Source organism: Protopterus annectens, chromosome 2.part2, assembly GCF_019279795.1.
Source record: "Protopterus annectens isolate FY-2018-M chromosome 2.part2, PAN1.0, whole genome shotgun sequence".
NCBI classification, from domain to species: Eukaryota; Metazoa; Chordata; order Ceratodontiformes; family Protopteridae; genus Protopterus; species Protopterus annectens.
This window is the reverse complement of record NC_056730.1, coordinates 252,522,903-252,550,744: the sequence shown is the minus strand read 5'-3', so window position 1 is coordinate 252,550,744 and position 27,842 is coordinate 252,522,903.

Below are 27,842 nucleotides of genomic sequence, written 5' to 3'. Positions count from 1 at the left end.
CAACATTCCCCATTGGGCAGGTTTAAAGGCTTTACAATACTGGTTAGATAGATCTGAATTATAGCCACCAGGGTTCAATACATTCCTTGTCTGTCTAGCAGAACATGTGCTTACTAAAAATATTTTTTATTATCATGGTAGATGTTTTTGGCAGTTGCAAGGCATTGCCATGGGGGCTTCTTTTGTCCCAATCTTTGCTGATTTGTTCATGGACATTTTGGAAGAACAGTTGATTTATGATTCTAGTCAGAATATATATATGGATGAAATAGATATATGGAGATGCTATTTAGATGATTGCTGGATGGTCTGGAGGGTGGATAGTGAATATGTAAAATAATTTGTTGATTATTTAAATGGCAATAAGTGGGGTATACACTTCACAGTGAATTACCATAAATAACAAATTACATTTCCGGATGTTTTGGTGAACAGAAACATGGACAACACTTTGGATAGTCCGGTATATCGTAAATATCCACAATATAATTCACTTCTGCATGCCACCAGTTCCATCCTCCACAGATTATAAGGAACGTTTCAAAATCACAGTTCCTTCGTATGAGACATATTTGTTCCAATCCAGATAATTATGTATGTTACAGACAGGATTTGGTCTGCAGGTTCAAAACCGGGGGCTACAAGTCAGGCAGTGTCTTAACTGCAAGTAGTTGGGCATCTGCTCAGGACAGGAATGCACTATTGACCTATAAGGATAAGGAATAATTGGGGGCATCTAATATTTGTTTTTTGACCACATATGGATGTAATACCAATATATTAATGGATATTATCTACCGACTTTGGAATATCTTGTTAGCTGATCAAAAATTATCTGACTTTCTTAATCACAAATGTATATTTACCTTCAGTAGAGGCAAGACATTGAGTTTGTATCTCATGCACTATAAACGGTGGCAGGAATATGATAGACACAAACAACAACATGCATTTATGGGTGAGCCTTTATATGGCTGCGTCCCTTGTAGACATTGTGCACATTGTTTACAAGTAACCAGATCCAAACATTTTTCCAGTAAAAATACACCTGTTGTATTTGATATAAAATTCTTAGCCAACTATAATACAGATTGGGTCATTTATCTGGTCACATGCTCTTGTTCAGCTTTCTATAATGGATAGACATCTCAACCACTAAGACTATGTATGACTGAAAATTATAGTGACATTAGGAATAAAAGACAATCTAGTGCCCTATACAAGCATGTCCTTACACACACAACTGCAATTTTTAGATGTACTATCATTGAAAGGATCACAGGAGATAGAAGCAATAAAATTGGTTGGCACTCCGTTCTGAACAATAAGGAGTAAAAGAGAATAATTAAACTGGGAGGTTTGTTTTCCCCTGGACTCATTGAACAACTTTAATCAACCAATGATAAGAACTTATGTTGTTATCTGTAGGCATTTAATGGTGCATGGTACTAGTGTATTACATGGCTTACACTGAGGAAGGCTTGACCTAGCTAAAACAGATCTGTTTTTTTTATTTTATGTACCTTTTTGCTCATATGCCATAATTAAATAAGAAGATTTCACACCCCTTTGTGCTGGTCTGTCTCTTTTTTTCACACGGATTGTATCTTTTTGGGCCGTTGCACTTGCCATACTTGCAAGGGTTCTTTTTTCTTTGCATTGCAGATTATAGCCCTGAAAACTATGATAATAAATACTCTATGGGTGTGCTGTATCAGTGTTGGTACAATAACTACTATTCTCCTATAGCTGATGTAGCATGTAGATACCTCTCATGCTGTTAGCATGGGTCCGTATGGGTCAAGCAATGACAAATGCAGGTACACAACTACAGAAAACAGTTTCACATAATGTGGACTTGTATAACTACTGAGATGTTCTGTAAGCAGATTTGTTAATGCATTGCATTCCATGTAGTCTTTCTCTGGTAATCCTGTGAGAGAAGGATTAGGCAGTTTTAATTACATTAAAAGATATCATGAAACTTGAGATGCATGTTTATGTACAGTACACAAACTACACAGCCGTCATGGGTTAGTTAGGAGGTATGGGGATAGACCTTAAGAGCTGTGACTGCAGGGGATATCTGCAAATAATGTAAAAATTAACTGCAGTAACTTAGTACAGACATGCAAGGTATGCAGCCATATTTAAAATAAACAGATTTATTTATGAATCAACAGTGCTGGTGAACACTTTTTTGCTATTGGTTTTAAAATTCTGTGAAAACTAAACGCAATATCTACTCATAATATAGGTTACCTCACCCATATACCTTTTGTTCCTGGGATGAGAGAAAATGTGAGCATCGTGTGACTGATACTGAAAATTAATTTCTATACACCACTGGATTTGAGCCAAGAACTATGTGTGGAAAACGTACTGCATATAAGGCATTTAACAGACTTAACAGTCTGAGCTACAGAGTCACTGATAACTGGTCTAGAAACAACCTGGAACCATACTATGAGCTGAGCAGTACAAGTTGCAGGGCATTCTTTTTGCATTCTTGAACTACTACAGTATTATAATTGACTGCAGTGACTGTAGCACACACATGCATGGAATACAACCATATTGCATATATTAATACAGGTTTATTTTGGAATCAACAATGTTGATGAACCCTTCTTATTGGTATTGCTTTGAAATATCTGTGACGTCCACACACAATATCTGCCCATGGAGTGGGCTACCTCACCCATATACCTTTATTACCTGAAGAAGGAGGAATGGAGAGTATTCTGTCACTGATATTGTCCCGGAGACAGCCTTGGACAGTACAATGATTTAAGCAATACATTTTGCAGGCCATTAGTTTTGCATGCTACAGCTATTACAGTGTTACACTTGACTGCAGCAATCTTACCATAGACAATCAATGCATACAGCTCTACTGCAATGGTTATGATAACACAATCTTGCTGTACACCATTTTGCTTACTGTTATTGGCATTGTTTATTGTTTATTGCACTACAGTTGTTATTGTTCATTTATTGCACTACAGCTCTAATTGCCCATTTATTACACTGCAGTTTTTCTTGTGTATATTTTATTGCAATAAATGTTTTACTCTTTCTTGCTTATTCCACTTCAGTTAGCATAATACATCTGTACTTATCACACTCACCATGCAACCCAGCCAGGCGCCCAGTATGGCACTCGACATTGTGAGCCCTCTCAGTCGCAGCTGTTGGGAGAGAACCACACCATTATGCATACCAGTTTTGCAGACATTTAGCTTGCATATTGGTAAAACAGAGGAAAAATGACTTCCATATTTCTGTGGCATTCCTTGGTCTAGCTTCTTGGACCCAGGTGTTGAAGGTGCCCCTCTTTCTTCTCTTCAGGTTGTCATAATAGTGATGACACTGCTCACCTGTGTGGGGGATACCAGCAACACTGGTGAGTTCCCTGGCCAACCGGTCCCAGGCCTATGCCTTATACTCTGAGACCTGGAAACCACCCTGTAGCAGTTTCGGTTCATGTTTTTTTACCAGGAGCCCAACCATGACCGTAGATCCTGAATACCCCACTTCTGTGCCCAAAAGCTTGTGCCTTCACCAGCACCACCTGCCATATCAACAGTCGACTGAACTCAATGAATGTTGCAGAAGTCCCACCTACTACGCTTAATATAGGCTGTTTTCCCACACTTACACGTCATTGAGCAACATTCATAAAAGCACCATGTCACTTAGCAGCTCTCAAACATCTAAGTGGAGCTAGGCAAGGCAAAAACTTGCACAACTGAGGTTTTAGCTAAGCTTAGCACTGCACAAACAAAAGTAGCTGTTAGCATACCTATGCAGTGCTTAGCATGGTTGAGCAAAGCTTAGCAGAGTGCAGAAATGCCATATTTCACAATTTTGTTATTTAATTAAACCAAAATTGTACATTAAATTACAAACATGCTCTGCTTGCTATGGACTTGAACCCAGGACCTACTATACATAAGGCCATAATTCTACCCATTTAGCTACTTGGACATTATGAAAACTAGTATACTTTCACATATACTACTAGGCTACCTGTTAGCGTTGCTGAGCACCATGCCACACTGTGCAAAGACGTGTAAACAAACCTATTAATAAATATTTAATTACATCAGGTTTCTATTTTTAGATCTCTGGCAGGTGTCCGCTATGTATGTATAAGTGGTGCTCGGCTCTGCAGTGGTCCATGGGTCTATATTATAAGATCGGCAGTTGAAAACATCAAACACCATATGGTCAACACCCTATGGTCAATGTCTTCAAACATCGAACTTATAAAAAGAAAAAGAAAAAAGTACCCTAATGGATTTAAGCAGGGGGCAAGCCCCCTGCACCCCCCACATGGGTGGCTGCAACCCAGAACCCCCCCCCCCGCTACTTAAATATACCAACTCAGAGACTGCACTATATCGCAGTAACAGGAAATCTCCCCTTACGGAGATTTCTGTTTATACTTCAATGTTGTGTGCTTTTGCTATTCTTATGTCGACAATATCAGCTTCGATATTGTTGGCTTTCGAGAATATAATATAGGCCTGTGCTCCATGCCATGCAAACGACAATTACAAAAATAAAATTGTAAAGGAAAAATAAAATAATTATGATAATTGATTACATCCAGTTTGTATTTTGACATGTGTAGCAGGTGTCAGATGTCTATATGTAAGTCGGTCCTGGCATTGCTGCACTCCACAATGCACTGTGCAAACATGCTGAAAAATAATAAAAAAAAAATAAAACCATATAACTTATACATTATATTACACATTTAACACAATTCACAGCATTTCAACAGTGGTGGAGTGGATTACAGGGAGCCGCACCCTGTACATAACATTGACTAGGCATCCACAACCATGAGTACCTTCTACACATCTCCCTGTACTGATTCAATATCCCTGTTCCTATGCTCTGCCTTAGCAGCCTGTCATCATTAATATGCATGGTGCACTGCCGAGGAGGAACTGTGGTCGTGTACACAGATACATTCCATGCAGGCTCTACACAGGGCCTACCCAGAGTATATTAAATCCTGGGGACAGTCTAAAACTTGCTACCAAAATACATCACTTGGTCCTTTATGCCATGTTTATAAAATGTGCCTTCATTATTTTATGCTTTATTTGCTGATTCAATTTATGCTATCAGATTCAACTGACATTATATAATAAAATGGGCTAGATTCAAAGACACCTTCCAGAGTATAAAAGTTTATACTATTTGCAAAAGACTAGTACAGGTGTAAATGCAGTTTTTCTAATGGATTATGCAAAGAAGCTGTTTCAGCTGAATGTCTTATGTAAATATAAGCAATTTCTTATATGTGAGATGCCAGTCTCCAGAAGACTTTTCAGAAATAGGTACATATATATTGGTGTAGGGCTTACATAGTTCTGCACTGTTCTGATCAGCACATGGTACATTCTACACTGATTTTAAAATACAGAGTAAATGATGTTGTGTGGAGACTTTTATAGTGCAGTTTGGGAAATCAGGACTGCATACTGGGAAACCAAGTTTATATAAATATACAATCTTGCCTGCCAAATCACCACAAACGTAGCAACCACTAATTTCAAGATTCCATTATTTTATGCATTATACAAACTGAGCAGTGTGACAATCTTGTTAGAGGGCCAAGGCCTTACTTTAAGGTTTAGGCTTGTCTCGGAAACACAGCCTGTATTTTGGTCATACACATAAAAAGAAAAAGAAAAAATAGGCAGCAGGTTAAATTTATAGAGCAGGCATATTTTTCAAGTAATTAGAATGTGTATGTTCTGTGTCTTTACCATTCAGAACCATTTCCTGTTGACTACTGTTTTTTCCAGTAATCAAGCCTCTTGTCTCATTTGTACTTCCCAAATGACTCATGTTTAACAGTGCCTCATTAGGTACTTAATGACATTTTTCAAAGAAAATAAACAGAACATTGTTTTGACTAAATGCAGTAATTGCAAATTTGATAATATTTACCTGTTTCCAGTTAAACAAATTTGCAGGCAGCATAAGCTGTTATGTAAACATTCCACAAAAGTACTGTTTACAAAATATGCATTACTCATTTTCAGAAGGTTTTGCTTTGTATGGCATGAAATGTAATGCAAATTTCATACTGAAACTTTAACAACCATAGTCACTGCAGAATAATATTCGATTCTCTCTTATCTATGCAGATACATTCTAGGATTTGCAAGAAGATATTTTTAAAGAGTAACTGACTATAGCAAACTCCTCAGCATCAGCTATCACAGTGAAGGATTATGTTTAAATCTAATTGGAGGATTTATTGTAACTAATCTATATATATATATATATATATATATATATATATATATATATATATATATATATATATCTATATATATATAGTTATATAGTAAATTGATGCAAACACACTTTAATAAAATCGATCAAGTCAAATACAGAATGAATTATTGTCATTGTGAGTGACTATGGAAAATACACTGTATACATCTGTTTCAAATTAATTTTATTTTTAATATATTGTTTTACTTTGCTGAACAGTTTATTCAGTGCAAAAAATATGCTATGAAGTACTGCTCAGGGTCATGCAACCTTCTTTAATGTCATACTATAATAAGCATATGCTTATGTGTGTGCATGTGTGTTTGTATGTGTGTGCTTGAGAAGCTATATTTTATTTCAAAAGAATGGAGGCAGTTTAATCTTATTAAATGATGGTGTAGCATGGATAGAAACACTAAATTAAAATGTGTATTACAACATGGTAATCTGATGCCCAATAGACATTTTACTGAAAGCTCAGTTCCGAGAAACTTCAATTTTCCCATACTGTTTTGTTTGGAAGTACTGAATTTTGAAGCCCCAGCACAGATAGAGGTATGAAAGGCTTGCCCCTCATAGCATCCATGGATGATGTTTTGGTGCTTTTATTTTACAACTTTTTTGGAGCTGAGATGTTAATCAATAGACCTTAGTCTTACATGACATGGCCCATATCCTTACAATCATTATTTTCAGATATAAATAAAAATAATTATTCATCCGGGACCTTAACATTACCATTACTAGAAACAACACATTTTTTAATTCAACATGAGGAAGGTTGACAAACTGCATGTCATGTTTGCATCTGTATGGACTAAATTTCTAAATATCACTTTCATGCCAAAACCACAGAGAAAATGTACAAAACTGTGGCCTGCCTGAAGCCTTTCAGTGTGTACTTTTCTACTTCAGCTATAAGTCTCTGACTCCACATTGAGTATTCAGTAAAAAAATGTTTTCACTTCCAAAAGCTTGTCACAAAGCTAAGTCCACACCTCAGCAACATGCTGAATAACCAACTTTCCATTTTCTACCATAGATCAAATGCACAGTGATCTGACCATAGTGGTTGATGAATGACCCGGTCTGCCCTCCAGCCTTGGGATTAATATATACCAGACTATAAATGTCCAGCCCAATTCAATTTGTCTACACAGAAGCAGAGCATGAAAGTGAGCTGGTGTGTTACAGCTTCACAATCAGACTGCATCTTTTGTTAGAACTTGGGTGTATGTGTACAGCTCCCAAGAGATAAACAAAATTAATAAACCATCCGCCCAAAGGATTCTTCTAAATTCAATTGAATAGTAATTGTAAAGAGAATTGTTTTAAATACTGAATAAAATATTCCTCCAGATTAACAAAATTCATGTAAACAACCAGCCCATGTAGGGAACTTTGATCCCTTTACCCTACTAACGTGAGTATATTAAATCTACTATTGCACAACAGTGGAATTTACTTGAAAGAAAAACTATAGGTCCCTTGTCAAAACAAGTAGGGATGACTGCTTGTGGATGCTGTAGGATGTGTAGAAACAGAGAGACAGGAGAAAGTTTTAACATTAATGGTAGAAGATATAAACTGAGGAGTAAATTCCATTGTAATTCTAAATTTGTAGTGTACATAGCCAGGTGCCAGTTATGCGCAGTTTTTTATGTTGGGAAAACCAAACGCAGGCTCAGAGACAGGGTTTATGTACATACCCATGCTATAGAAAAGAAAAAGGAGGAGAACCCGTTAGTAAGGCATCTCGCGGTGTACCATAACCTTAACTTTTGGTTTAAAGTTATTGACCAAGTTGGTATGGACCCTAGAGGTGGGCTACTTAATTTGATACTTGAAGAGTGCGAGTTATTATGGCAGGTTAGACTGAATATGTTTTCGAGTCCTGGATTAACCGAGGCTTGCAACATTTCTTGTCTCTTTAAACTTAAGAGTTTGATTAGATGAACTTTATGAATTTTTTTTAACATCTGTTGTACTTGTGTGGGCACAAAGACGGTTTGACATTTGATGTCTATGTAGGATAATATAGGATGTTAATTTATTCTAATACCTGAACAGACATCTTTTCTTAGTAAGATATAGTAAAGTTTAGTATTATAATATTTAATTATACAAAGTATAATAGGTATACCTGTTTGAGTAGAAGGTACAGTTGATTCTATAAAATTAGTGTTTATATAAAAATATTAGTCATACTGATTAGATCCATTAAAACATGTTTTTATATATAAATTGTGAGTGATTATTTTAATAGATCACGTTATTTTAGTGAGTGTTGCCTTTACGTGTTTTTATTTAAATGGACGGCATGAGAGTGTTTTATTTATCAGCTGACAATGTGACTGTTAAATAATTGTATGTAGATGGACTGGTTGCTTTAATTAATTTTTAGAGTGATTCAGTTGTCAGCTGATGGCAGTCATATGACCACTAAGAAGTTGTTTATACACTTGAATGTACTTAACTCAGTGAATCTGATGAAGCTGCCGCATTAGTGACAACGAAAAGCACTTTATTCAATAAAGTATTAAGCAGAGTTGGATTTCGGGCTCCGTGTAGCATTGGATCTTGTTTTTTTTAACATTTCCTGTTCCTTTATATCACATTCCTGTCCCAGATTGATATTTTCTTGCTACCACAACCTGCCTGCTTTAAACATTGCTTTTGCATATTTATCAAGGCTTAAAGGCATTCCTTCATCATCTTATGAACTATACAGTTTTCAGTCATCCACAAAAATAGATCAGTCTTTAAACAAGGTTGCTTTCTGGGAGGAAAAATTGTAATCATGGCCTAATCTGTTATGTAAACAGATTAACTGGTTAAGGACAAAACAAGACATAAACAGTGACAGATAATCATCCTGGGATATCTCCCTTTGAATTTTTATCTATGGGATTATCATTTGCCCTTTGTCATGGCTTAACTGCAGAGTGGTTTGTCAATGTTTCATGGTCACTGTAATGCAATTGATAAATGTAGGGTATATCTTATACATCTGTAAGGATTCCTTTTTCCATGAATGTGGGATGTTGTCAAATGCTTTTATACAATCTATCCATGCCATGCCAAGATTCTTCCCCTTTTTACAGTTCTCTATTATGGCTTTATTTAGCACAGATGATCCTATGTTACATATCAGTTTTTTGTTACCCTTTTGTCCTTTCGCCATGATTGAATTATTTTTAATGACTAGAAACTTTGTCTGCATTATATCCAACATGTAGTTTTTCTTTTGTCAGGCAAGTTATTGGTCTACAGTTTTTTAGGGTGGCCTGTTGGTTTATTAAGGCGGAGTATTTTTTGTTCCTGTTATTAATCAGACTGGTGTCTGTTTAGGGGCTATATCACTGTGTAAATATAGTGATACTTTAAGCCAGAAGTTAAGTACTGCATCTGGACCTGAAGTTTTCCAATTAATCCTAATTTTATTTCAATTTCTCTGGCTGTTACCTCAACCCATTTCATCTCCTCTACATTTGGATTCCTCACTATTTCTTTTAATCTTTCTATCAATTCAGCATATTTTTTATTGTTCCACAGTGTATTCATAAAAAAATTCTCCAAAATATGTCTCCTTTCTTGGTGTTTCTATTACTTTTGCTTTTTTCCCCAGTTTTCTATAAAACTTTTAGGGTCATGAATGAGTTGCTTAGTTTTTACTTTTCCATTATAGTTATCTGCAATATCTTCTAAGTTTTCAGCCTGTGCTGAGATTTTAGTTTATCATCTTCAATAGTATATGATGGATCCTGGTCTGTTTTTTTATATTGATTTGTTTTGCTTTCTCCTTTCCTGAAATATTGCACCATACCAGATTTTTCTTTAACATATCCATGTTTCTTTTTTATACCTTTCAAAAATCTCTGGGTTTTTCTTCTTTGCATTTTTGCACGTCCTCATTCTCTTCTTTTTCCAGGCAACCCAAACTTCTTTGTCTATGCAATGTTTTTCATGGCTCGGTTGTACTAATGATTGCTAATTTTCATGTGGAGCTTTTCACATTTTTTCTTGTCCAGGTATTTGTCTTTCCACTAATTTCTCCCTCAATCTTTCTAAATGTCTTCTATCTGGAAATGCTTGTTTCATCTTAAATATATGTAAGAGATACTGTACAAGTTCAAACATTATAATATTTCATAACTTAAACTTTCCCTTCAACATTTAAAGTAATGAATCTAAAACTCTCCTCTAAACATCCTGCCCTTTACCTTACCATTCTTAGGAAAGCAGCAGATAAAAATTGCTAAGCCTTCATCTATAACCTATCATTTACAACCGGATTCTTCCCTCAGTCAGTAAATCATGCAATTATTTTCCCTCAACACAAGCTGTCATTACTATAAATTGTCAAGGACTTCAGACCCATCTCAGGGCACTGGCAAAAATATTTGAAAAAAATATTTACATAGAGTTACTCAAGCATATTAACAGCTATGGCTTCAGAAATGTTTTTTTTTTGCATATCTACAGCATTACTAAAAGCTACTGTCACTATTAACAGCAACATTAATGAAGGCCTTGGCATGACAAGGGCATTTGAGAGTGTTTACCACAAGCTTCTCCTTATCAAACTTCACAAACTTAGATTTGGTCAAAATGTCATCATGGGGCTCCAAAGTTACCTAGATAGCAGGTCATTCTAAGTCTATGCTAACAATTAGTTGTCTGATACTGAGACCCAAAGTACTGGAGTCCCCCAAAGTTCTGTATTAGGGGCCTTACTGTTCTCCCTTTTCATTAATGATCTTTCCAGCCACCTCCCTAAACTTGATCTTATTTTTTTCACTGATGACATACGTTTTCTTCATGCAGATAAATGCCTCACTAACCTGCAATCTCAGCTTAAGCAGTCATTTTTAAAACTGCCATTGGGATGACAAAAACAAACTTCTAATTATCCACAAGAAAAATATTGTGTCTTGTTTTTCTCCACCAAATACAAAGGTCCACTCTTGTCCATCATTACTATCACAGATACCCAAGGAAATAATATTCCTTACATAACTGAGTAAAAGTACCTGGGAATAACCATAGATTAGTCCTTTACCATCACTACTCATACCAACAATATTATTAACAAAGTTGTCTCACAGCTGAAGCTCATCTACAGAATCTCCCATCTGCTATCACCTATTACAGATAAATCCACAGCCAAAAATATTCTTCTACAATTAGAACATAGATTGTTGTGACTCTCCTTCCATTCTCTGTATATTACCCAAAGATTACAAAGAATGAAAATTAATTTGCTAGATCTGCTCTTCTAGTAAACACAGGATTACATCATTGCAACCTGCTTCAGACTCTTAACTTCTGCTGACACAAAGATCCACATATCTACTTTCTACTGACTACTACCTCTAAAAAGAATTCTACACATCAGAGTATAGGCATATTCTTTGAGAAGTTGTCAAAACAACATAAAATTACTTAGACCACCCCCTTCCAAAACTGCAACATGAAACCATGCATATTCTAGACTTGGACCATCTCTATGGAATAAGCCCTGTCCTCTAATCAAGTCATGGAATTCCAAGTGCGGTTTCAGGACAGCACTTTCAGAACACCTTTTTAGTGAAACTGACTATTAATGCTTTAGAGACAATGGCTAACAAAAAATTAGCAATTCATAACTTTATAAATTCATAAATGGGTGTCGGGCTGGCAACTTGGCACCATAAAAATCTACTGCCAATCATTAGCAGACCGGAGTTCCACTGTGGCGACCCCTAACTGGGAAAAGACGAAAAGACAAACAACTCACCCCTACTACACTATTTCCACTGTTAGGTATTCCTGATTTGAATGAATATACTTTGCTTAAGAAGACAATGCCCTGATTTTATTAGTTGCCCCAGTCAATGTATATATCTTTGCAGATTTGTATATCCTCTAACTCTATCATTTTCGATGGTACTGTTAACTTATCAATGATGTAACTCAGCCTTTGTGCCAAGATTGTGGCTGAAAAAGGGTCTTTGGACCAGTCTACCTATTTGGTTAACAAACAAAAAATATTTAAATAAATACATACACACACACACACACACATATATATATATATATATATATATATATATATATATATACATATGTATAAAGAAATAACCAGTCACTAAGTATTGATAAACTCTTGCTAGGGAAGTTTGTAAATCTGTTTTCATAGTTACAGTCTGTTTTAATTCCTATATTATAAGCTAATATAAACTATAGACAGAATTGTAAATTGATAGTTTTACCTTTCAGTTTGTAATAACATACATCTGGCTCATGCTTACTATATGCAAATTGGGTCTATATTAGATAATTGAAATGGAAGAATTTCGAATGATCTAATATCGAACCCAATATCGCAAATGCTGAAAACAGCAAAGCTGCACAAAACCGAATAATTCGGTTGGCCGTTTTGAAGGCTTCACTGTTTTCAGCGAAGCGGTGGAAAGTTACGGGTTGGGTTAAGGTAAGTGTGTGATTGTGTGGACATTCGGGATAGGGTGCGGGTCAGGTAAGTGTGTGATTGTGACAGAATTTGGGGTTGGGGTGAGTTAAGTGAGTTAGGGTTAGGGCGCGGGTGAGGTGAGTGTGCGATAGTGAGAATTTGGGGGCAGGTTATGTGAGTTAGGGTTAGGGCACGGGTGAGGTGAGTGTTCGATAGTGACGGACATTAGGGTTAGGGTCTGGGTAAAGGTAAGTGGATAGATAGTAATGTATGTGCAGTGTAGGATTAGATGTAACTTTTAAATGTGTGTGTGTGTGTGTGTATGTGTGGATTGCTGCTTTTTAGTGTGCTTGTGGTTTGTGTGTTTTTCTTAGAACAACAAATTTTTTTCCCTGGGAAAAAATTTGCTCTTTTGAGGTTTCGATATTGTTAGGGTTCGGGTTTTGCAGTTCAGCGTTACGGCATTCGATAATGAGCCATTTCGATGATCTGATATAAACCCTGCAAATTGATTATATAATGTACATCAGTCTTTCAGTTCAACCCTCTAAACAGAAAAGAAAGAACTTACTTCTATATTAACTAGTTTATCTGAAAAAAAAACTCAGGTTAATGTTGTACAAGTAAAATGATTTCCTTTTTCAATGTACATACTATAAATAGGGAATGTATGGTTATTTAATGGGAGTATTTTATTTTATTTTAGTTATTCTTTGTTAACCAGGATAGTGCACTGATCCAGACGATCTGTTTTTAGACTCAGTCATGGAGAATTGCAAACATTAAAAAAGTAAGAGAAAAACAAATATAAGATACAAATCTGAGAAACGAATCAACAATGCAATGTTTTATAGTGATTCTTTGCTCCCATCACTCTCTTATATACTTAGTTATTCTTATCTGAGTTTACTGCACCTTTGGGAAAGGAGCAACAGCTATTCATAAGAGACAGGCCCTATGTTTACTCCCGAATGTCTTCAGGATGAAAATAATAACCTACAGGATTAGTTGGCACAGGACACATAATAAGTGTTGCTGAGTAAATGTGCATTTGACTATTTTTATTTCCACAATGCATCTTTCAATTGTTTGAATATTTCAGTCAGAAAAAAACAATATTGTAGAAATTGTGATTTGTTGAATAAAAAAGATACATTCACCAACACATGAACAGCTACGGATTAACTGTCTAAAAGATTCAACTGAACTTGTCAGATAGATGTCCACTTCCTTATTTCTGCTGAGTGATTGTACAAATGACCTTGTTCAGGTGAAGATCTGTAGCTAACCTCATCTACCTCCACCAATGGCCAAATAAACTTATTTTCTTTTTTATGCTTAAAATATACCATCAGACTCTGCAAACCTACAGGAGCAAGAGACTAAGAGTTCTCAAAATTTCTGAGGACATTCAGAATGAATAATCAAGACTACAGCACAGTTGAGACATGGCTGCCTTGCTGACTCACCACATTCGACAAAAAAAAAAAAAAAAAGTCCAGTAACCAAATGGTTACTCAAGCAAATCTGAAAAAAGGGAATTCTACTACAAGTTTTCTTCAGTCACTGATATAAGGTTTATGCAGGAGGCCTTAACTTTGACGGATTTATTTTCTCCCATCAGTTATAGATGCACTTGATACTAAACAGTGAGTCAAAACTTGAAACAGTAAATAAAAAACAAATTGGCTTATCTTATTTCAATACTAATTTTTATATACATATATATATATATATATATATATATATATATATATATATATATATATATATATATATATATATACATACATATATATATATATATATATATATATATATATATATATATATATATATATATACATACATACATACACACACACGCACACACATATATATATATATATATATTTATATATGGGTCTACTTTGTTTAGTTGAGTTTCATTTCACTGAATTTAATTTCACCGCAACCACATTGCTGAAAACACAAATTACTGAAAACCCACTTCACTGAATCTCTTTTCACTGAAGTGAAGTACTGGCACTGTGTGGAGTACTGTAAGACAAGTAAAAGGTATATGCCATTTTTCCCACTGTAGTGTGATACTGGAGTATGTATATATAGTTGGGGGTGGGGGGCATAGCCCCACAACTTTTTTGTTTTATATTGTATTTTACCAAAAATTTCAAAACAATACATTTTAAAGAATAGACATGCATAGTTGCAACACCAATGACTAACTCTCTCCAGAAGACAATATGTATTCAAACTAAATGGGGGCTGCAGCACCCACACCTCCCAATGTACCCCCCTTAACTATATAAACTAACTCCAGGATAGCATTACAGTGGAGAAAAGGGCATATATACCTTTTATTTGCCTTACAATACTCTACACAGTGCCATATATACTACCTGGAGTTCAGTGAAATGAGATTCAGTGAAAGGAGTTTTCAGTTACTTGAGTTTTCAGCAAAGTGGTCAGTGTGAAATGAAATTCAGTGAAAAGAGATTCAACAAAACAAAGCAGACCCATATATATATATATATATATATATATATATATATATATATATATATATATCTATGGTTTACTATCATTTGTGCGAACGACATTCTGTCGGCAGTTATGCTGCCGAAAATCAGAATTTTGCTCACAAAATATATTAGTAGCAGGAAGTGTGGGGGGGAGCAGGGGGGCTTGCCCCCCTGCAAAAACGTGATATGTTGCATAGTAAGTTTGATTTACATAAGCTCCTATATGGCTATCACGGGACATTTTCAGTGACAATGTCGACTGAAGTGTGTCGATCATTTGGGGTGACATTGTGTACTCTCAAAATGTTTGGTTTTGGTTTAACTTTTCATTATTTTGAATGGCAAATGTTTTGCCAGTTGAAATAATGATTATATATATATATATATATATATATATATATATATATATATATATATATATATATACATCTATATCTATAGCTATAGCTATAGCTATATCTATATCTATATATCAATCAAAATACAATAACGCATTCTCTAAGAATAATAATGCCCTTCAGGGTGTGTTATTGGGAAATAAAGCTATTTATAGGGGTGTAGAGGTTCCATGAGTATTGGGTCAAGGCCTCACAACATCCCTGGCTGGCCTTATTTCTTCAAAAGCACACACCCTGTCAGACATTATCGCTTGCTTAGCAACATTGTCTGCCATTATTTCTGCAGAACTTTACATCTCTATCATTTGTCGACCGTGTCTAATTCTTTTCCTCTGCAGCTTCAATACGCTTGGATTTCATGCAACCCTCTAATTGTACTTTTGTTGTGATCTTATCCAATCACTGTTCAGAATCGTATGTTGACTTCTCACTGGATCTGTTTTGTTGTTTTAAAAACATTACCATTTCTCATGCTTCCATACACTTCACATCAGTCTCCCATGCCCTGCTTACATTTTACCACTCCCAAAGTTTAACAAAAGCTTATTACATCCCCTTCCTCTTCCCAATTTTTTTTGTCATTTTCTAACTTTACTGATACCTGTCAGTCATTTCTCTATCATATCATGCCTCCCTTTTTTGTCTGGCATTTATCTTAAAGGCCAACACCAGTTATCCAAGTTATTCCTCTGTAAGCTAATCATTCCCTTGCTCTCAACCAAAAAGTCCCCTGACTTAATTAAAGGGGACAAGTTGCACCCGTTTTACTTATATCAACCCTTTTTATTTTCATTCTTTCACCATAAATGCTTGCCGCTACCTCTTCTGCAATCTGTACCTGATTCTTATGCATTTTGTTCCTTCACTCTTAAGCCCTCTTTCATTAACTTTGTTAGTCTGCTTCTGTTGCTTTCCCTAATTCTCTAAAAGTTATATCGTCCCCCATTGTTATCTTTTTAAACCTTCCATCCCACCTTATCATTTTGCAAGCCTCCTGGTTATTGCATGACATTCAATGCCACATGATACCTTTTAAACTCATGTAGGTCCCACTCCTACCTCCTTTTGGGCTTGTACTCTTTCTTTGCCTCTGTTACTTCTCCTTTGTCTTCAAAAGATTCTGTTACATACCCTATATATTACCCCTAGCCATACCACTGTTGATTTAATCTGCACCTTTCAACATGTAAAATGCAAGTGGTAGCAACATCACTTATTTCTTCTATTCAGTCACTCAGTGCATTCACCCTGTTGGACCATTTTTCTGTTGTTCCTTTTATCATGTAACTTAACTCCCCAAATTTTTTATCCTAATCTCTGTTACATTTGATTATATTTTCATTCCTAAACGTATCGACTACGGTAACATTCCAAGGCAACACTACCAAGTGTGGCATCTCTCACTCATCTCTGTTACTAATGATTAATTGAGCTGTTATTACATGCCTAATTCCCTTCCAAACTCAAAAATGAGCAGTTTGGAGGCTCTTTCTTCCAAAATAATGCACCATCATCAGCAAACAGAAGTATGGTATTCTTTCCCCTCTTCCTTGCTAGCTATCAACTTATTTGTATTTTATGAAATTTCTCCCACGAGAAGGACAAAACTCTGTGCCCTGCCTTGTCTCTCTATCCAAACTTACCTTACCTGAAAGACTTCTAGTTACTCTGATTTAAACTTTCAATTTTTTTATATAATTCTCTAATGTTTCAGAGCAGTGGTTCCCAAACTTTTTGGGCTGAGACCCACTTTCGAAAATGGTAATTTTTTGTCAACCCCTACTCGCTTGTAATGCATATTTTAAAAGGAAGGGAGTGAATAAAAAAAAAAATCTCGTTACTACTTTTAAAATTTAATTTTCTTCCCAGTTACCATGAACACTGTTCAAACCTATCAGTGTGCATACTGCTTTCTTATTTACTTCTACAATGATTACAGATCTTGAAATAAAATACATAAACACTGATAGCCATTTGCTAAACAAATACTGGGCCAGATTCAGGAAGTCTCCGTGTAAGAGTTATAACTCTTACACGGAGGCTGCAGTTAAACTGTGTGATGTCAGCATGTCATGCATATGCATGAGGTGCATGAGGCATGCTGAATCACACTAGTAACTCTTACACGGTCTGTGTAAGAGAGTAGGGGGCGTGTCTGTAGGCTAAGCCCTGCAAGCGGACACGCCCCCGGAAGACGAGAATGGCTGAAAGTAAACAGCCACGAGAGAGGCCATGGAAATGTGAATAAACACACTACACAACACATGCCCCGATAGACCATCAGTGTATAAAGTGAAGAGATGTTATAAAATTAAATTAAAACCTTTTTTTTTTTTTTTAAACCCCGTAAATGTTTGCTACTGTGTGAGCTCGTGCTCGGGTGTGCTACTAGCGCAATCACAGTTAGCAGTCAGTGGAAAAGGATATAAGAACTAAATATGCAAAGTAAGCCAAGATGTAATAGCTTAGCGGTAGAGTTGCCGGCCTAAGAGTAGGCAGGCAGGGTTCGAACCCCCACATCAACCTTTTTTTTTTTTTGTAAATAAGCACTAAAAAGCCCCCTGACAGTATTGTACAAATGTAAATGTATTCCCTTTTGTAAAATGGAATGAAATGGAGCATATATTCTGAAGTAACACAATAATAAAAATAGTCAGAAATGTACTGATAGCTAAGCTGCTGTGAGACGGAGTGCCCGTAGCTGAGTAGTGTTTAATAAGCTGCAAACTGCATGCCCGTTGCTAGGCACCAGTTTAACAGGCTGAAACTGTTTGCAACTAGCTGTGCTCAGCTGAACATGTGTGTCACTAGCCAATTAAGGTTTATCCCAGCGCACACCGTTTGCGCGCCGCTCCCACAAGCTAACTGCCAGTGCGCATGAGTTACCTCTGCGCAAACGAGCGCAGACCTGGTTTTAAGTGCTTAAAAGTGCTTTTGGCATGTTTGATTGACAGGTCCTCAACTCATTTCTGTCATGAAAATCAAAAGTCAGTTGCCAGAGTCGAACCCAGAATACCATGCACTAGAGTCAAGGTACTACACCACTAAGCCATGACAGCAATACCATGAAATGCAGAAATAGCATATATATGGGATAAAATCCAGAATGGAGAATGAGAAAGCATTTTCAGTGAAGTAGATACAATTCCAAAACGGCCAATCAGAGAAATGTGCGGGAAAAGCGGCATATATAAGCCCCATAGGCGGGAATACACAGCAGAAACGATTGTAGAACAGAGCTGCAGTCAGAATGAGTGGAGTAGGTGAGGGACGTTGCTTTCGAGTACAGCGTTGGGGCATTGAGGAGTCCAGATACATGGTCTGGCTCCTTGTCCATCATCACGAGGCCCAACTCATGCAGGGCCAGGTCTCATGGGGAGCATATAGGGCAGAGGCATGGGACCAGTTGGCTCGTGATCTAACCAGTGCTACTGGCATTCCACGCACTGGTGAGCAGGTCCGTCACCACCATGCAGACCTGAAGCGACGCAAGCAAGACCAGTTGACCGAATGGATCCAGGAGGCCCGGGATATGCCCAACGCCCCACTACTGAGTAAGTTACATTTTACTTATGTATGTAAGGATTTCAACTAGCTGATACCATGGAGATGTGTAGTCCAATATTACTTCTTTCATATTACAGCTGCAGGTGTCCGCTCTATGAACCGAGAGATGCATGCCCATAGGCTGGTGCGGATGCCACCATGCAGGTTAGTAACCCCACCCAGTACTTGTAAATAAATATTATACTGTAGCATGTATCAGAACACTGCAGTGTATTGATTAAAAGTAATATAATGTGCAAGCAAGATTTGAAAGTCTGCAGGTATGGCTGCAACAAGTTCATCAGTATGCAAGTGTAACTGGAAATATAATTGATAGAATTAAACAGTGCTGTAATACAGATGTCCCACCATTAATTAAATATAGTGTAACCTGCAGTAGTCTCAAGAGTACAGCTTCAGAATCTGAGGTAGTCACATGTGAGATATATCCCCTGTTGAAATGCTGAATCATGACAGAAGTGAGGCTGTTGGAAAGTGTTTGAATCACCACTAGTCTAACATGTGAACAAAGCCTAGAAGTAGCAACCTGAACTGTGAAGTTGCAGGATGTGTGAGAGTGACAGAAAGGGTCATGTATGAATAAATAAAGTAGTAATAACCCCTGAATATATTAGCCCCAGTGTGTTTCTACAGAACTAAATGCATGTGGGAAGTACAACTTAATATCCCAAACTGATTTCAGTGTGTCAGAATCTGGAATGTCTAGGCCAAATGCTGTATATGGTGATCACGGTAAACAATTTGCAGATAGAATGAATGATTATCTGACAGACTAAACAGCCATAGTTGTCCCCTGTCCTGTCATCAAAGTGTAGCAGGATGATGTATCTGATCAAATTCAAAATAAGTAGGATAGTGATGTATTTGTAACAGGTGTAGCTTGACAGTCAAATAAAATTTATTTTGAAACACCAGCCTCAACTTAATTGTGTACCTATTACAAATGTAAATCAATGTGTAACATATGAATGTGTCATCACTTTCTATCTCCGCCCAACCCTATAATTCCATATAACAACACCCACTAAATAATGGTATGTGAACATTTCATTAATCATGGACATTTGTCCGTTTCAAAAATATATGCATGTCTGTTCGTGCATGTGCCCTGTTCATACCTGCAAATCTGATGGCCTGTTGCCATTAAGCAACCCTGCATGTTGTTTGACTGTGTATTTCTGTTCAAATAATGCATGTGATATTGATATGCCCCTTGTTCATTGCTGTTAATATCTGGGTGTTTGTTTGATGGGAATACCAATGCATGCTGTTACAACTAATCTGAATGGAATACAATGCCACTAACCCAAACTAACATAACTACTCACAAACCTAGAACGCTTGGGAAGGCAGGTCCCAGCGGACCCACCTCTCCCACCTCAGCTGGTGACTGCACCTGGCACTAGTGCCCAGGCCGGACCCCCCTCTGGTGGCCCTGTGCCACCTTCGGGTGGAAGCGCTGCAGGGGATGGGGCCTGTCCCCCCTCTGCAAGTGTGGCTGGAGGGGTTCGTCCACTCACCCTCCGCGGTGTCCGGTCTGTGGTGCGAAGGGAGATCCAAGACACTGTTGTTGGGCCCCTACGCCAGCTTGAGGCTCGTGTGGCACAGCTAACGGCCCCGGCCGTTGCCCCGCCTACACAGCCCCCAACACAGCCCCGTCCTGGGCTGTGAAGGAACAGTGGCAACTGCCTATGGGTGGGGATATCAGTTCCACTGTTGCCATCTGTGGGCTCATGCATCTTGGAAATCCCAACCTCCGTCCCCGTCAATTGTGTAACCCCCCTACGTGTGTCATACACCGCCCCTGTATGCGTCTTGTCTGTCTTGTCTGTTAACCTACCCAACCTACCTCCCCAGCTATACCAACTTCCTTCACCTGACATACCACTCTCACCTGAAAAAAAAAAAAAAAAGGGCACTCTGTACCCACAAAAAAATTACGCCCCATACATAGCTGTCCATGTCGCACACATGTCTGCTTGACATTGAAACAGTTAATTACAATTGGCTCTACAACAAATATTAATGTTGTCCTGACACCTCTCTCAGGGGTGAAAGGTTTCCAATGTCTCACCAAAATACATGGAAATGCACAGCTGTTGCTGCCAAAGACATGGGCATCTATGGGCCTTACCTACATCCCTCCTGCAAATCCCACGCTTGTTTCCCTACTGTCTTACCCTCTTTGTGACCCCTTTTCACCACTTTCCTGCCACCCCTTTTTCTTTTCTTTCAAAGAAATTAGCGCGGGTGTGCGCTTGTGTTAGCGGAGCTCACCGCCAGTCTTGTCATCGTGAGCTCAGCATAACAGCGCAGACCTGGTTTAAAGTGCTTAAAAGTGCCTTTATGGCACTTTGATTGACAGGTCCTGTACTCAGTTTGAAAGTTTGCAAAGAAAAATAAATTCCCACTGTCAGTCTCGAACCCAGGACCTTGGTAACATTAGTCTGTATGACCTACCACTAAGCCATGCCACCTTTACAAGAGCACAGTGCTAAAATAAATATAACATGTAATAGTAGGAATCAGTATAAAGGCAATATAGGAGATGTACTATCCAAAGCATGTCAGGTAGAGTTTTAATGGCCAAATTACTGGATTCCCATACTAGTTCAGTGTTAACAGAAACAGCCCTGCTACCTGTTAGCTTGTACATAATAACGTAAGGTAATGTACATATGTGAAGGTATGTATATCTACACATACATATATATAAATATATATTAATACATATGAAATATAGTTGTAGGTCTCAGTAGCCATACACACTCACTACAGGAAACAGTGAAGATATATGCAGCAACCAGAATCTGCAACACAGCCTGGCTCCTGTGAGACCTACTAACCCCTTTAACTGCTTAAAGGTGCCTCCAGCACTTTGATTGATAGGCCCTATACTCAACTCAAAAGCAGAATATGAGCATACTAGTAGGCCCTACCACAAGACCATTGTAACACTAGTCTGTATGACCTACCACTAAGCCATGACTCTCATACAGGAATATAGTGCTAAATAAGTGGAACATGTAATAGTAGGACTGAAGATAAAGGCAATATAGTATGTCTACTACCCAAAGCATGTCATGCAGACTTTTATAGTCCCAATTACTGGATTCCCATACTAGTGTAGTGTTAACAGAAACAGCCCTGCTAATTGTTAGCTTGTACCCAATAATGTCAGCTAATGTACATATATGAAAGTATGTATATGTACACAGATATATATATATATTTATATAGCAATACGTATGACATATAGTTGTAGGTGTCAGTATGCATACACACTCACTACAGGGAACAGGCAAGATAAATGCAGCAACCTGAATCTACAACACAGCATGAAGCATGGGAGATGTACTAACCTTCACACTCACAAAACACTGTCAACAGCATACCAGCATGGTCCACGCCCTACAATCTGAAAGGGCAACGCCTATCTCACATACCCTTTTATAGCAGTGTCCTGAAATCACAGTGAGACATGCAATCAGTACACACCCAGCTGCATGCAATTAGCAAATGCTGCCTTACAATTGGTGCAGAGGCCATCACATGGACCTATGCAGATACCTACAAAAGCATTGAGTACCCACACTACACTCACGCAATACATTCATTGCACAAACACTACGGAGAAAGAGAGAGAGAGAGAGAGACAGAGAAAACAACCAAACAAATATTAGGACTGCCAGCAGCAAAAGCAGCAGCAAGCAGCAAGCAGCAAGGAGCAAGCAGCAAGCAGCACCACTGGCACAGCAACAGCTGCCACAAACACAGGTAATGCAAAGTAGCAGGTTAATCCTGTGTATACTGTGACACCTCCAAATGTATCATAGTTCACTATCTATAGGTATGTCCATGAGATAGGTTGTGTGTACATAGTCATGAAATATAAACATATGTAATATTGTTGTACATGTGGGCCATAACTAACACTTCCATAGCTTAGAACACAAGGCCAGTTGTGCATATGATGCAGTAGTTCCCAGGGTCAGTAGAGGTTCCTCCTTATTGGTGTGGGACCACTGTGTATGTATGGCACTGTTCAGGTACATATCCTGTAGTATGGCCAGGGATTAATATCAGTCTGTCATGTGGTGCTATGTCCTCCAGGGGTGAATGTAGCACACATCCAGGGATACCATTTCGTAACAGTGATGATATGTGTTCTGCAATGATGTGGGTGGCTCTCACCTGGACATGTGAGAGGATAGGGAGGTTACAGTCATCTGGGATAACTAATAACACATGTGTAGGACAATGGGGGGGGGGGTACCTGCACCTAAACTGTCTGCAACAATGTTGCCAATACCTGTGCATTTGGTGAATGTGAAGCATCTTAACACTGCAGACAACAGATGCCTTCCCTTCATGTGAATCTGCCCTGTGCTGCAGTAGCCTCCTACTATTGTTATACAATATGCCTGTATCTGTAGTCCACTGGACAGGATTAATAAGTGGTGTGCAGTTGTTCTGGGTTAGATATCTGTGTGCACAGTACATGCAATATGTGGGATGTCTGTGGTAAGCATATGCAAAGGTGCTGGCGGTGTGTGTTGTGGCTTCCACTGGCCCAGTGGGCTGCATGGATAGCATCACTGTCATAACTACTGAATAACTGTGTAATTACATGCATACATAGCAAGGTAGTGTACTGTGCTTGTGGTGTTGTTCGGATATGTATATCCAGGCTGAGTAATGTGTGTCCACATCACAGGGTTGGTTGGCAGCACACATCCAGTATGTATGGATGAACACCCAGAATGTGTCAGACGTGTCACCTGTGCAGAAGTATCTGGCCATTACCTGTGCATCCCCTACAACACACACACATGCAACATATGGCAGAAGTACTATAGCAGTACACACATGTTCATAGGTTCATAGGTTCATAGGTTCATACTAGGCTATCTGCCCGAGGGCATTTACAAGCTTAGCCCATCGTTTTGTGGCTTACGCCACCCCTTTAGTATGGTGAACTATACCCATTATTTTGCTGTGCTCTGTCGAGCAGTGACACTGAGGTAATCCCTGGGGTATATCTGCGATCTCCCATCCATTGGTCAAGATTTCTCTTGAACAAGGCCAGCGAGGTGCTCTGCCTCACATATACCGGGATTTTGTTCCACAGCATAGGGAGTCTTTGGGTGATGAATCTATCCCTCCAGCACGTCCTATTAATAGCCGTGTCGAGGTTTAAGCCTCCCGCCCTTGTGGCTCTGATGGATCTAGATTTTTTCAGGTGAAGCATATTCATCAAATCTGGGTTTGACATGGCCTTGTATGTTAGGCAAAGGTCACCTCTGAGCAAGCGGTAAGCGACTGAATAGAACATACATGGACATGCTGGAGGGGCATATTCCTAACCAAGAGGCTCCCTTCACTCTGTAATGAGCTCGAACAGTTGAGAATGAACAGTTCATAGGTTCATACTAGGCTATTTGCCCTAGGGCATTGGTAAGCCTAGTAGAATGTGTTTGTCTTTTGCCACCCAATTACAAGTTATGCTGCTATGCCCTTGTCCGACGTTAGTATACTGTGCCTCTGTCTAACAGTGACATAGAAGTGATACCTGGGGTACAACTATGATCTCCATCCACTCATCCAGATTCCTATGGAAGAGAGTCAATGAGGGACTCTGCCTAACCAGTAGTGTGAGCTCATTACATTGTGAAGGGAGCCTCTCGGTTAGGAATATGCCCCTCCAGCATGTCCATGTATGTCAGTGCTGAGGTCCAGCTCTCCTGAGCATGTGGCTATATGGGACTCTGATTGCCTGAGGTGCAGCACGTTCATTACTGCTAGGTAGGACATGGCTGTATATGGCACGCACAGATTGCCTCTGAACAGGCAGTATGCCACTGAGTCCAGCTGGATTCACTTTACCTGGGCAGCATATGACATCTGTGTGAGCCATTGCATCCCCTTGATGATGTACTGTTGTCCTGTACCAGTTGCTGTAGGTGTCTGGTTAGGTACATCCCAAAAGGTGCATTGTACGCAATTATAGGCCTGATGATGGATGAGTAAAGAGGCACAATGACCTCCCCTGCCATACATGTGAATCCCTCATGATTAGCTGGGCTATATAACATGTCTGTCAATCCACGTTGGCCATGTGGTAGACAAATGACAGACCACTACCATGTTTCTTCCCCAGGTCCCCAACTACGTCTTCTGTACTCAATGGCCTAACACCTATGTTGTACTGTGCCACCAATGTGGAGGCATGGGAATCTGCATTGAATACTGATACTCCCCCTCCCTTGTTCAAGTGTTGGGGCCGACAAGAATGGTAACAGCTATAACGTGGTAGTACTGGTGTGCTCCTGTGAAACCTAAAACAGGTTCATGTTACTGCACAGATATCGATGTCCAGAATGCTAGGTAGGGTTTTGACTGCGTGCATCCTTGGGTCTAGACGTCCAGTGTTGAGTAGCATCACTCTTACTTCCTCATCCTTTGTGATACAAATGGATGTGGGTTTGCCTTATGAGCCTTGCCTAATACAGGCACTATGGGTGTAGCAGGAGGCTCCGCCAAATGTCAATAGGACTGTGGTGACAGGTGCAAGCTGTCCCTAGCAAAGCATACCACCCCAAGATGGCAGGCATTGGCACACCTGTGAATGACACCAGTATGTCAGTCAATTGTTGGAAGGGATCATCGTGCCTTGATATTGTGGCATCGTTCTAGGTGAGGGTAGGATGCTACTCAAGGTCAGGGTCAAACTGTCTCGGGCTACGTGCTCAGAGAGCTCTGTAATGTCTCATGTCATGTAGTCCAGGGAGGAATGTGTCAGGCCATTCACAGCAGCATGGACATTGACTGAGTCATACCTGTACCTGCCTTGGGGTTACCTGAGTGTTTGTGTTATGTGGCAGGTCATAGTGCCTGACAGGCTGCACACCGTGACCCTCACCTCGTTAAGCCTGGTGAACGTGATATGAGTGTGCCTGATGATAGAGGCACCTAGTACAGGTGTATGAGGTGTGTTGTTAACTGTTAATGGCTGTGAGTGTTCAGCACATTGGCTTTGCGTGATATGTGTTGCACATGTTCGTTTATGTGGTAGTGGTTGCCTGGATGTCTACTTAGGAGGTCTCTGCTGCATAGGCAGAGCTGTGGTCTGAGCCTACAAGTATGATCATGTGTGATCATGTGTTAGGTCCGCTGTTGTGGTAGGTCTACGTGAGACTGGAAGTGTAGTGAGTGATCCCCTTTGCCACCTGACTGGTTATGGCGGTATTGAGTAGACAGAGCCTAGCTTCCAGTCTGGTATATGGTTGCATCACTCACATGAGTTTGAATTTGTTGTTAGGAGGAGGGGGTTGTCTGTGTACATGCATCTGTTCTAACATTGTCTCTGGAGTACCACACTCACCAGATGGACTGGGGAGGGAACTGACAACTGACCTCTGGACATGCTAGAATGCTATTGTGAATTCTGTAATCATTAATGATTGAAAACAAGGTCCAGTGGGGAGTGAGGGTGTACTGACATTACCTACAACTGCTGACTGATATAAAAGTGTCAGTGAGCAAGTGCCAGGTAACCTAAGTGCAATGTGTCACAATTAAGTAAATGCAACAATGACAAGCAGTCACTTGCTGTCATGTGTAACATGGAAGTACGTACAGTAAGCAATGCAGATATCAGTAGTGAGTCACAGATGTGTTGAGAAGATGTGTACTATGTGGAAGTAGCATACCAGTGAAATAACAAGCTAACAGATAACAAGCATATAAACAAATGTAGATCCAGGAGGCCTGGATGTAGTGTTTGCTACAACAAACAAGGTGTAGCAATGTCAGTAAGATACAGCTCAGATATGCAGGCACTATAAACCTGAAACAAGATGTCCCCAGCTATGAATGGCAGAGTACAGCCTATTGCCACACACGAGTGCAGACCACAAACCTCGTTAATGTTAAATAACTGGCCTGAAGGCCAACTGCCCATACCAGAAGTAATACACTTGTACACTGGGCCCACAATCAGCAGTTCCCAACTTCAATGGATGAAAGATATGTGTCCTGCCACCACAGTGCTTGCCACCAACCTCCCTAATGTAAAACAACCGGTCTGAAGGCCAAGTACTTAGTACAAATGACATAGAATGATAGCTACACTGTAATCAAGTTTTAACCAAGCAGTAATAAGTAGAAGCTAACACTCCCTGTATAGAATGTGTACCATGTATTGTTGAGATACTATGCTAATAACCTGTTTGTGTACCTTTCCAGATAGACATGGCACCAAAAAGGAACCCTGCCTACTCTGCTGCAGAGGATGACGTGATTCACCAGAGCCTGGTGCGTGACTATGCCATCCTGTTCTCACGCACCAGCCAGAATCAGCAGGAGAGGTCTGCACTGTGGCAAAACCTCGTTAGCAGGATAAATGATGTTGGCATGCATGATAGGACATATGAGCAGGTGAGACATCACTGCAGTGATTTGATAAGAAATGTCTGCCAGCGTGCTGCAGATATCCGCAGGCAACAGGTTGCCACAGGTGGGGGGGTGGCCACACATCCACCCTCACCAGACAGGAGGGGCTACTGCTAAGTGTTGTGGATCCAGCCCCAGAAC